We start from the raw sequence: 13146 nt of genomic DNA on the forward strand, positions 1-13146 counted from the left end.
AAGATCATTCCCTGGATCACTTCTAAAGCAAATCACACAATGTAATTGTGTACAACCTCACATGGGAAAAAAAAGGCTCACAAAAAAAATCCCCTTCTACTATGTGGGATCAAAACAGGATGATACAAAATGAAACAAACAATAAATAAAGTGAGCAGGGAACAGTGGAAAGGGAGTATAATACAGAACTAGGACTCGAACTAGGATATTGCAGTTAGGCTATACTAAAATTTGCTGATGGATATCGCAACTTTTAAATTTCACATATTGCTATAATGAATGGGAAACATAAACGATACTAACGTATATAATAATCACAGACCCAAATGAAAATGGGATAAACACTTTTTCAGTTTCACGAAGCGAATTAAGAGTCTCAAAGTTTATTTGCTGAATAACATACAACACACGATGAAATCACACACACAGAATTTAACTAAATTAACCATCTTGGCATTTAGAAAGGAACATGTTTTTAGCATTTAAGAGACCGACAAGCTAGGCATTTAAGACAGTGGTTCTCAGAATCGGTTCTGGGGGCTCCTTGCGTATATTGGCTTTTCTCCATTGGTTTTGATGATTTACAAGAAAAAAATAATAGCCTAATAATAATTAGAAATTCAATGTAGGCTACATTATTTTTGTTTTCATGCACCAGGTGGAAAACCTGCTGTACAAAGTGCATGAAAAGCCTAAATACACCATTTTCCTTTCTTACCACGAACTACAAATGCCGCCATTTATCTTACTGTGACGTCACCAATCCGGAAGTCGGAAAAGTCGGAGCTCAGAAATGAGCTTGAATTCGAGTTCTACGACCATTCAGTTGCTTTTTTCACAAGTCGGACCTCGTTTTTTACTAGTTCCAAGTTGTCTTGAACGCAGCATGAGGATCGAGCAAACGGTCATCGTAACAGAACGTGCGTTAATGCGTCAAAAATGGCTTTAAAACTAATTTGCGTTAATTAACTTTGACATCCCTACTAATTATGCATTGCTGTAAATCACAACATAATCATGTATTTCACTACAAATCAACTGACTCAAGAAACTCACTTTTGCATCATTTTCAAGTGGGGATTACAAGCTTGTCGTCAGTACAGTGGACTAAAATATCTATGCTTTCTTACAAATCTTCAAGCATATAGAACATAAATGTTCTATAGGTTTTTACACAAATATGTGGTCGTTTAACATATAAAAGGCTGTGTTTTTATTACTTCTGTTACTTCCCACAACAAGTTCATGCATATTATGAAACAATAGGCTATGTTGCAAAACTATTTTCTTGAAATTCCAATAGTTGTATTTCTGAAATATAGCGTTTTTGTTATATAGGCGATAAGGGAGGTATTACCCTTTTAAAATCACAACACACAAACATGTTTTCTTTGACCACTGCCCAGTGGCAGAGCTTGAATATTCTGAGAGGGGGTGCGGAACTAGTTTAGGTGGCCCGTATGACTCCATTATTTCAAAAAATATCACTGTGACTGAACGATGCACGTCTGTATTGGCACATCACACTTTGTTACAGACATCTAGCTCAAAGGCTATGACAACAGCAATCGCGCAGCAAGGCTATATCAAAAATAAGTTACGCTATGATGAAATGGAGACTTCGTAGTTAATACTTTTTTGTGATATCTAATACTTGCCAGCTAGCCTACAAATTAAAACGTTTGTCATTTTTTTAGAAGTTGGGTGAATGTATGGATGTTAATCAAACAAACTCAATAATATAGACCAAGTCTGACAGGATGACTTGTAATTTTAGGGCAGTTTACTGGAGTTTGGCTTGTCTTCACATCCCCACTGCCTGAAAATAGCCAGGAGTTGATGCGGAATGCGGATGTGCGAATGTGTCTGTCTCTCCTCTGGCAGGCTATTTAGCAACTGAACGATGAAACATCAAACATGATCAGTGGAAAAACTATATTCACACTGTAGGCTACTGTAGGATACAGTGCTACCAAGGATAAATAGACGATAAATTTGCACAAGCTAATATATTTTATTTTATGCCATTTTTCTCGCATTTTGTTCCCAATTAATCGTTATACCAATTCCCCGTGTGAATCACGGTCCTGGTCGATGCGCTATCCTCTGTTGGTCTGGGGAGGGTGTATACTGCCTCCTCCGATACATGTGGAGTCGCCAGCTGCTTTTTTTCACCTGACAGTGAGGAGTTTCACTGGGAGAGTGTAACACGTGCAGAGGTTCACGCTATCTCCCCCAGATCCCCTCCCTGCTGAACAGGCGCCCTGACCAACCAGTAGGAGTTGCTAATGCAAATGCTAATTGGCTTCCCAATTGTGTTCGTAGAAACGTCTGACCAAGCCGGAAGTACCGCTGCCGAGGATTGAACCCGGGTCTCTGCGGTGGTAGGCGAGTGCTCATACCTGTACACTACCCAGATGGCCCACATGCTAATATATTTGAGGAAAAATGATTTCATTGAAACAGCAACACCAGACCACAGATAGTGGTATGAAATTTGCTCCAATGAAATTACAAAGGCTACTTTCCAGTTGGTCCACCCAAGCGGCCAAAACCAGACTTCGTTTTTGAAGCTCATTTCCTGGTGTTGTAGTTCCTGGTTGCTCACTAGCGCCACTACGGATGGCTCCAGTATAGGTGTTTTCATATCCGGTTTCCATGTAAGTCTACGGTACAAATGCGATCAAAATACAAAGTCAATAATTTTTTCTCACAAGAACAAATAGTCATAATAGGTGTATTTTATTCGTCTTATGACTGTCCATGGGTCGATTTCATGATTTATTGCGTCATTTGGGCACAGTGCCAATATTTGTTCTGGACCAATGAGGTACAGCTTGCGTCACTTCCGGATTACTGCGGAGGACTGACCTACAGTAGGGGCTACAGTCTATGGTCACTGGGGTGGGCGGTGGCGCCTTTTGGCCTTGACGTTGCGGCTCCAGCCACGGTCCGCCTGTGCTAAGTCTGAAAATGCAGGCATCCCATTTCGTCTTGATTTCATTATGGCGTGTGCTATTTACAGCTGCACTAGACGACCATAAAATAATCCTCCTCTTAAGTTTTTCGGTAGCCGAGTCATTTTTACTATTTCCTTTAGCCTACTTAACCAAATAATTAGTTGGCAGAAAGCGTCATCAGCTTGCTATATTTGGTAGTCCAGTAGTAGCCTATGCTAAAACAGTTTGCAACTTCGGCTACCAAGCCATTTGACTAGCTAGCTAACCTTAACCGGCAAATATTCAATCTGTCAGACGTGTTTGACGGCTTGTCAGTCGTGTACATTCCGTAAATGTCTACCTGGGCCATGCTTCACGCATGTGACAAAGCTATAATCCCGATTTTGGGATAAACACTTTTTCAGTTTCACGAAGCGAATTAAGAGTCTCAAAGTTCATTTGCTGAATAACATACAACACACGATGAAGTCACACACACAGAATTTAACGAAATTAACCATCTTGGCATTTAGAAAGGAACATGTTTTTAGCATTTAAGAGACCGACAAGCTAGGCATTTAAGACAGTGGTTCTCAGAATCGGTTCTGGGGGCTCCTTGCGTATATTGGCTTTTCTCCATTGGTTTTGATGATTTACAAGAAAAAAATAATAGCCTAATAATAATTAGAAATTCAATGTAGGCTACATTATTTTTGTTTTCATGCACCAGGTGGAAAACTTGCTGTACAAAGTGCGTTGTCATATTTACACGCCTGCAGATCAGTTATTAAAATACTTAGATTTGTAGATTTGTTAATCACCGCTGACAGTGTTAATTTTTATTCGGTAGAAAGTGATTTGCGAACGATCGGTCAGCTAGCGTCACCCAGCAAGTGAACACCACAAACGGCGATGGAGTAGCTAGTAGCAGTTACTGGCTCATTAACTGACTGTGGCGAAAACCTACGACGATAACTTGCTTGGTTAACAGCAGATCTACCAGACAGTTATACGAAAATTAGCCTAGTCAAATCACCAGTAGCCTACACATCTCTGATTGATTGACCATCAGTGTAGTCAATGTTCTTCCCCTGTGGTTCATATTACTAATGCGTGAGCTAACCACGGATACCCTACCTAGCTCACTGGCAAGCTGATATGCTAGCTAAGCATATTCGTTTTGCTGAGAAACATAAATTGAAGATAACTGAACATAGCCTAATTGTATTTTTAATGTCATACATATAACGTGATTACATGACACAGTACAGTCACGGATGGAAATTAAACTCCGTAAACATCTGATAATATATTTTAAAACATAACGGCAGACAGTCAGCTAGTCTCGTTCAGGTTGATGGGCTTTTCCGCACCGGACTGTCAATCAAATTTTAAAAATCACAAGACCGCTTAACTCTATGGTTTTGGCTCCAAATCGAGAAAATGGCCGCGCCCGCCATTGAGCTTCAAAACGTGTTTTAGAGACCCACGGAGAGTCAATGGGTGACGTCACAGTAGCTTTTATTTTTTACAGTCTCTGGGTCCACCACGCAATTCCACAACTCGGCGCAACACTTTGTTCAGATGATCAATGTATCTGTTGCAGAGGTTTGTGGTCAGCTTGTCAGTCCAAAATGTCTCAGAGAGACAGCATCCCGGCATGGTCATCCCTGAGCTGACACCAGAGCGAGAGCACAGGACAAGCCAGCTATCCGGCGGGCGCTCCGATCGTTACGGCTGTTTCCTGTTCCAAACTGCAGTCGGCACAGAGAAATATCACACTTGGTGTTGCAACACCAATTGGACCGGCACAGATGAGAAGTGGTAGCTGCCAAGGAACCTACAAGAATACCTGCTGAACGCCTTAGCAGAGAAGTTTCATGACTGCGGTGAATGCGAGATCTGGATGTTCATTGACTGGGTTAATGAACTCCTGATGAAGTCCAGACTGTTATTGTACATTTAAGGAAATGAAAAGATATTTGTTTGACCTATACTCTTTTTTACTGCACTTTTTGTAATGACTTTGTCTGTACACTGTAAAAATAAAAAGATGTAAAAGATTCATCTTATTATGAGTTTGCAACCCCAGAATTTTAGCAAGTTATTCATTTTTCTTAATTTTTTAGATAATTTTATTTAACCTTAATAAACCCAATTTCATAAATATTTCGAAACCATATGTTGCGAAACTTCTTGAAATAATTAGTTCTTGAAACTAAATCCATTTCAAAACAGTTGTATCGGAATTACTGCTGGATGTATCAAGATGTATTACCATTACACTGAGAAAAGTGGTCTCAATTTCTTTGAAAAACAGAATATATGTTGGTGGAGTTCTAAAAATGGAGTACTATTTTAAAATCACTGCACGCGTGAAAACACGTTTTCTTTGACCACTGCCCAGTGAAGATACAGAACCTGCGAAGATGGCCACAAACCAAGTCAAGTCAAGTTTATAAAGTTTATATTTATAAAGCACATTTAAAAACAACAGAAGTTGACCAAAGTGCTTACCAAAACACGGCTGGTGACAATAGCCCAGTCACACTTTTGTGAGAGAAGTGTGAAGTAGTTTTTGTTTGTTTCATCACCCGAACCGTTTTCATACTCAAAACAGACGTTTGCTGAAGGAATTGTGCTGTTTGGCTTTTAGTTACATCTTTAGATGCTATACCAACATAAAAAGTGGAATAAACTATATTCACACTGTAGGCTAGTGTGGGATACAGTGCTACCGAGGATAAATTGACGATACATTTTCCCAAGACTTCTGGACCACAACCACCATTCTTTCAGAAACTGCTACACATAATGAAATTAATGATCACAAAAAATGGACCGATGAGGTTTTCCTTGGTTGTTAAATCACCTTGGATTTCTACATTAACCTCAATGGGCAGAAAGCGATTTTGCCCTGAAGTATGTGCAGTAGAGGCGGTTTCCCCGTTACTTCCTAGGCTTCACTGCCTGGCCCCTCCTACCATCTCCAGTTCTTATGTACACTGTATGGTCTGCGCACATCTTGGCTGGTGTCTCTCAAAGATGCATCAAAAAAAAAAAAAAAAACATCAGACAAACAAATCACGGGAATGTCGAAGTAGAGACAGCGGTAATGCACCGACATTATCTACGCTCACTTCCTTCATTTCCCCTTTAACCATGGGCAAGTACTCCAATGTTAAACAATAATGGTTTATTTAAATAATTCAGTAATTTCAATAATTGTCCATTCCCCTATTTGGTGAACGAAGAACTAGACACTGACAGGAAAGAAACGACTACAGGAAATTTGCCTTGAATACATTCTAATTTAAAACAATTCACACTACTATAGCCTACTATGCAGATCAATCTGGTGGGTGGTTGTAATAAATGTGTGTGATAAATGCAGTTTCTTTTCCATTAATCATTTGGCATAGGACTCAATTGTGCATATACAATCCTCAAATGACAACTAGCAGCAGTAAACAAAAAGTTATTTACCGTGTTACATTTATGATGCGTTACATTTATACAAACTCTCCCCTATATCCTAAGTGAAACTAACACGGATGACTTTAGACTGTGCTAAAAATGATCTATTATTAAGTTTCAGTCTGACCACTAAGTTTATTGAATAACCGTTTATATATGTACATTTCACTCAAATACACACAAAAATGTTATGGGCAACAAGCATGTCCCTATTTTCAGCTTATCTTTAAAATGTATTTTCCTCTCCTTTCCCATTAAAATAAGAGCGGCGGTAACACTGTTCTACTTTGCTGTTGTTGAACAGCGTGTCACTTCAACCTGCCACAGTTGAAATTTTAACTGTCAGATATGGTTTTGAGTGCTCACATCTGCCACCTGGTGGTGGTTTTGTGAACAAAAGTAGTTCTTGTAGAAATACAAAGAAAGTTTTTGCAAATTTGCTGCTGCCGGGAAGATCTCTCATGGCAGAAGCACTAAATGAAACCAGTGATCACTGTAAACTTTTGGTCTCAACTGTAGCAAACCAACGAATGCTTACGTTACATTGTGAAATATCTTCATTATAAAATACCACTAACGTATTTAAAAACACTCAATTTAAAAATAACGTATATAACTGAAATATTTTCAGCAGTAACACTTACATGTGGATGATGAAATCTTATCTGTGTTCAGTAGATAGAGACAGAGACAGAATGAATTCTGTTGCTACCCAGTTCTAACTTAGCCCAGAAAACAGTATATCAGCTAGGTCTATCAGCAAACATATGCCTTAGCCATGCTCAGAATTTCTTAATAATATTTTCCATGAAATGACAAAAGCCATCTGTAAAATTTCGGCAGGTGCAGTGTCTTTTACTGCTACCACAGACTGAATGCGTAATGCAGCTATAATGAGACAAAACTTTTGGTATCGCTGAGCTATAAAACGGTATTCCAAAAGTAAAATTTGACATATTACACATTGTTAGAAAGCCTATTGTGTCACCTATTGGATCGATTCATTGTCGATAAAACTACAACGGGTGACAACACTGTAAACAACATGCGTGGTATTACGCACAGCTCAGTCTGGAAAGGGACATCGCTACGCATAAAACCAATGGTAAGGTTGTATATTTATTCCATATTTAGTTGAAGATATTGACAGTAGAATGACATAGTATCATTTTTTTTAAATTCCTCTTGTTATTTCAGTGTTCAGTGAGCAGCGTCACAGCTGTACTGGCATACCTTCGGCTATTACATTACATTACAGGCATTTAGCAGACGCTCTTATCCAGAGCGACGTACAACAAGTGCATTAGTTCAAGGTGCAGAGGTGCAGAAAAACACACTAGAATGAAGTAAAGATCGTAGTGCCAGAAGTGACCACAGATCAGGACTCCAACCCTGTAGGGTAACCTGTTCAGCAAACAAACAAACAATCCTGCCAAGTACAAAACTAGCACTGAAATCACATTTGCCTAATCAGAATCAGACAAAACAATCCTGCCAAATACAAAACTAACATGATCGCATTAGCCTAACTAGGTACATTGAGCTAAACTAGAGGCTAGGGAGGGGTGGGGAGAGGTGCAGCCTGAAGAGATGAGTCTTTAGTCTGTGCTTGAAGGTAATCAGATTCTCTGCTGTTCTTACCGCCACAGGAAGGTCATTCTCGCCAGCGAGGGGCCAGGACAGACAGCAGACGTGAACGGGAAGTACAGACACGAAGAGGGGGAGGTGCCAAGCATCCAGAGGTGGCAGAACGGAAAGGTCTGGCTGGTGTGTAGGGTCTGATGATCCTCTGGATGATTTGCTTTATCTTGTTGCTACGATGGAATACAAAATTCTAGTGGTAAAAGAATACTTTCATGTATGCCCAGATAGACACTATTGTCCAGTATGTTATATGTGGGGGGTGTAGTTACAGATGAGACTGCAGGGAGGAGGTGCTTGATAAATGGATGACCAGCGTGACAATGGTAACGCTTAGAAACTCCGTCTTTTGCATAGTTGTCCTGAATAATCTACTAATAAAGCTAGAACACAGTTTGGGTTTTAAACTCATAATCTGGTTGCAGGAGCACAGAATGTCTGAATTGAGCAACCTAGGCACCCTGGCGTGCCGACCACTAGAGGCATTGCGCAAACTGGTTAAACATGGGTGAGTTATGGGACATAACACTAGAGCTAAGCTAGTAGTTCCTATCCATGCTTTGTTATTGGAGACCTATAATTGCAGCACATGATGTTTCCCCATGATGTTTCTGCCTGCCTGCTTTGTGGCGAATGTTGAATTTGAATAGCTGCAAGGCCAGATACCATTGAGTCACCCGAGCGTTATGATCCTTCATCATCTGCAGCCAGGTGAGTGCTCGATATCTAGATCAAATTCCTTGCTGAGCAGATAATACTGTAGACTGTCCAAGGCCCATTTGATTGCCCGGCACTCCTTCTCAATCGTGGAGTATCTAGTCTCCCTTGGCAGTAGTTTTCTGCTCAGGTACAGGACGGTTCTCTCCTCTCCAGGTGTCCCCTGTGCCAACACTGCCCCAATGCCCAATGCTGAGGTATTTACCTGTACCAAGCGTTCTTTGAAGTCCAGACTCTGTAGTACAGGAGAGGAACACAAGTGATCCTTGAGGAGGTCGAAGTTTGTCTACTTCACAGGGTATTTGCAGTTTTGGTGGTTAAATCGGTGAGAGGTGCGACAATTGATGAAAATTCAGGGATGAACCTCCGATACCATCTAACAAAGCCCAAGGATCTGGCGAAGATGCTGAAGATGATCAGTCCAGGTGTTACTATGGATTACAACGTCATCTAAGTAGGTCGCACAGCAATCCTCACAGCCTTGCAGTACCCTGTCCACTAGACGCTGGAAGGTCGCAGGGGCTCCATGCTATCCAAATTGCATGACTGTGAATTGGAACAGACTCACAGGTGTGCGGAAGGCAGTATATTCCTGGCACGACTTCTCCAAAGGGTATTTGCCAATACCCCTTACAGAGTCTAAGATTTGTTATGTATTGGGGCTGGCTAATCCTCTCAATCAGGTCATCAATGTGAGGCATTGGATATGCATCAACTGAGATATGGTATTCAGTTTATGGAAGCCCATGCACACCCTAAGCGATCCATCTTTCTTGGGGACGATTACAATAGGGCTGCTCCACTCATTGGATGATGGCTCAGTCACGCCCAGGTCACGCATTATTGCAATCTCTGTCTTCAGCGGCTCCACCAGCTTTTCAGGTATCCTATATAGCCTTGACGCAGAGGTGTTTGCTCTTTCAGATGGATGGTGTGCCGTAGTGCCTGGGTCCTTCCTGGTTTCTGCTGGAAGAGGTCAGGGAACTCAAAGAAGATAGTCTTCAGATCACCCACTTGGACTTAAGCCACTTGAAGGTAAACCATCTGGCTGCGTTATTGCCACACTTCCAGGTCGTAAGCCTCTTCTTCATCTTTGTCCACTTTGCACACCATGAGCGCTTTTGCATCTCCTTCCACTCCTTTATGAGGTTTACATGGTAGGTCTGTTTTTCCTTACCTCGATCAGGGTGCTGCAACTCATAACTAACAGGGCCCATCTTGCGAGTGATGGTGTAGGGACCTTGCCATTCTAATTATGTTTAACTATACACAGGAACTTTGGGGCCTCTGGCTCACTGACTATGGGACTGACTCTGCTGAGTCAGGTTTATCATTAACTTTTTGGTCAACCAAATGCCTGTCCCCTTCCTCTTGTGACCCTGCAATAAACTCTCTGCGTGATCAGTTAAGCATCAGCTTGGGGCAAGGACCACCCCCTTTTTGGAGGAATAGGGAACCCAATTTAACAAGCTTAAACATTAACGCAGTAATCAATGGTCTATCTATTCATGTTTCATTGACTGCTCCAATAGCACAAGCGAATCAAATGTTTGTGGGGCCAAAATAATAAACCAATGACATTACAGAGATCACATGCGGGGTTCCGTCGCATCAGCAACTTTTGAGGATAAAAGTAATCAAGAAACTTAACAACTTTGAGGAACACGTATCTGCATACTTTTCCTTTGTATCTCCCTTGGGGCCGGGACCAAAGTTGAAGATTTGTGCACATCCGTCGTCTTGACTGGAACCTGTTGCGACCCCGACTTCACAGAAGAAGTTTCCCACGTCTCTGCGCACCTGCCACGGGCCCCCTGGGACCAGCTGACGAGCTGAACGAGCATCACCTAACGAAATTAAGGACTGGCCTCCCTTACAATCACCGTTAAGTATTGAAATGCATATTTGACACTGACATCAAAGTATAGCGTATAGTAAAGTTTGAAATACCTGTTTAGGTGATTTTACTGCTATTTGTTGTTGTTTTGTTTGTTTTGCGTATGTTGGTCGGGAATAGCAAATTCCCTGACTTTGTAGTTTACGCTGTTAAACTTTAATTTTTATGAGACTGATACAACAAATTAACTAAGTAACATAGAGTAGCGTGTCACTAACCAATAACACAAACTAACCTTCGTTAAATGGTAGTACTGCCAACCTCTTATGTTTAGCCATCGAAAAATCATAATTTCCTTGTATAATCTTACATTATGCAAATTATTGCTTTCAATTAGCATGTTACCATCACATTATCATAATCAATAAATGTATATATTCTTTAAATCATTGTCATGTCCCTGTTATTTCAATAAGTTGGGCTTTACTGACGTCTCAAATTCTGATTGGCTGTTGAAACTCCATTCATCTGAGTAAACCTCACTACACCATTTTGCAAGCAATTTGCTCATAGAGGTGGGTAAGAGAAGCAGGACCTTCTACCCTGGATGGTATTCTCGGTAGTGGGCATGTTGGTCATACCACCTCTTTTGAGCTTGCTGGGTTTCCTACAGGTTCTTTCTGGCTTCCTCCTAGTACCTCTGTAGGCGATCTCGCAGCACGTACTGCACAATCCCCGTCTCTGATGAGCTTGTAGAAGGACTTTCCCAGCTCTTCTTTAGGAGGTCCAAGGGGCCCTGGAGGGACCACCCATACACAAGCTCAAATGGCGAGAATCCTGTGGAGATTTGAGGTACTTCTGGGTAGCCGAATAGCAAACACAGCAGCCACTTGTCCCAGTCTTTCCCGGTGTCATCCACAAACTTCTTCAGCATATTCTTGAGGGTCGGATTAAACCTTTCTACTAGCCCGTCAGTTTGTGGGTGATAGGGACCGGTCCGGATGGCAGCGATGCCTAGCTGCGTATGGAGCTGCTTCTTGAGGCGGGACGTGAAGTTTGTACCCTGGTCTGTCAGGATTTCTGCAGGAAAGCCAACCCTGGAAAACAGCTGAACCAGTCCACTGATGATCTTGGGGGTGGTTATGGAGCGTAGTTGGAAAGCCTCGGGATACCAGGTGGCATAGTCACAAATGAACAAAATATAGCTGTACCCAGCACTGCTTTTCTCCAAGGGCCCGACGATGTCCACGCCAATGCGCTGGAATGATGTGGAAATCACAGGCAATGGACACAGAGGAGCTCTGTCTTACCTGCGGGCAGAACTTGTTTTTTGACATGTGGGGCATGATGTGCACTATGTCTGGACATCAGTGTACATGGAGGGACAAAGAAGTGAGAACTTAACCCCAGGTAAGTTTTTTGGCGGGTTAAGGGACCAAACTATGGAATGGTGTGTGCGAGGTATAATACCAGTGGTCTACAACAAGAGGGCACAATCAGCCTTTTCTTATCCCCCCCTTTAAGATACAAGATGCATTTTCAACACACAGCTTCTCCCCACAATGATTAGCAATGTTGGTCCCTCCTGAGCGCTCTGGCACATGTTTTCATCAAGGATCTCTGTACTTTTCTCGGTTCATCTTTCCTTCAATCCTGAATAGTCTTCCAGTTCTGAAAAACATCTCCACAGCATGATGCTGCCACCACCATGCTTCACCATAGGGATGGTATTGGCCATGTGATGAGTGGTGCCTGGTTTCCTCCAGACATGACGCTTGGCATTGCGGCCAAAGTGTTCTATCTTGGTTTCATCGGACCAGATAATCTTGTTTCTCATGGTCTGAGAGTCCTTTAGGTGCTTTTTAGTAAACCCCAAGCAGGCTGTCACATGCCTTTCACTGAGGAGTAGCTTCCGTCTGGCCACTCTACCAAAAAAGTCTGATTGGCGGAGTGCTACAGAGATGGATGTCCTTCTGGAATGTTCTCCCAACCCCACAGAGAAACTCTGGAGCTCTGTCAGAGTGGCCATCAGGTTCTTGGTCACCTCCCTGACCAAGGCCCTTATCCCCCGATTGCTCAGTTTGGCCGAGCGGCCAGCTCTAGGAAGAGTCCTGGTAGTTCCAAACTTCTTGCATTTAAGGATTATGGAGGCCACTGTATTCTTTGGGACCTTCAATGCTGCAGAAATGTTTTTGTACCCTTCCCCAGAACTGTACCTCAACACAATCCTGTCTCGGAGGTCTACGGACAATTCCTTCGGCTTCATTGCTTGATTTTTGCTCTGACATGCACTGTCAACTGTGGGACCTAATATAGACAGGTGTGTGCCTTTCCAAATCATGTCCAATCAATTGAATTTACCACAGGTGGACTCCAAGTTGTAGAAACATCTCAAGTATGATCAATGGAAACAGGATGCACCTGAGCTCAATTTTGAGTGTCATAGCAAAGGATCTGAATACTTCTGTAACTGATATTTCAGTTTTTTATTTTTAATAAACTTGCAAAAATTTCTAAAAACCTCCTTGCCTTGTC

The 13146-nt window shown here is 41.9% G+C and overlaps 1 long non-coding RNA gene across 1 annotated transcript; it reads left to right on the forward strand.

The window, feature by feature from the left end:
* The first annotated feature begins 8114 nt into the window (after positions 1-8114).
* On the forward strand, positions 8115-12918 carry LOC118232234. Its single transcript, XR_004766235.1, has 3 exons — positions 8115-8174; positions 9699-9809; positions 10489-12918. It is a non-coding gene; the product is annotated as an uncharacterized LOC118232234 (long non-coding RNA).
* Positions 12919-13146: the final 228 nt, after the last annotated feature.

Source organism: Anguilla anguilla, chromosome 7 (genome assembly GCF_013347855.1).
Source record: "Anguilla anguilla isolate fAngAng1 chromosome 7, fAngAng1.pri, whole genome shotgun sequence".
Lineage (NCBI taxonomy): Eukaryota > Metazoa > Chordata > Actinopteri > Anguilliformes > Anguillidae > Anguilla > Anguilla anguilla.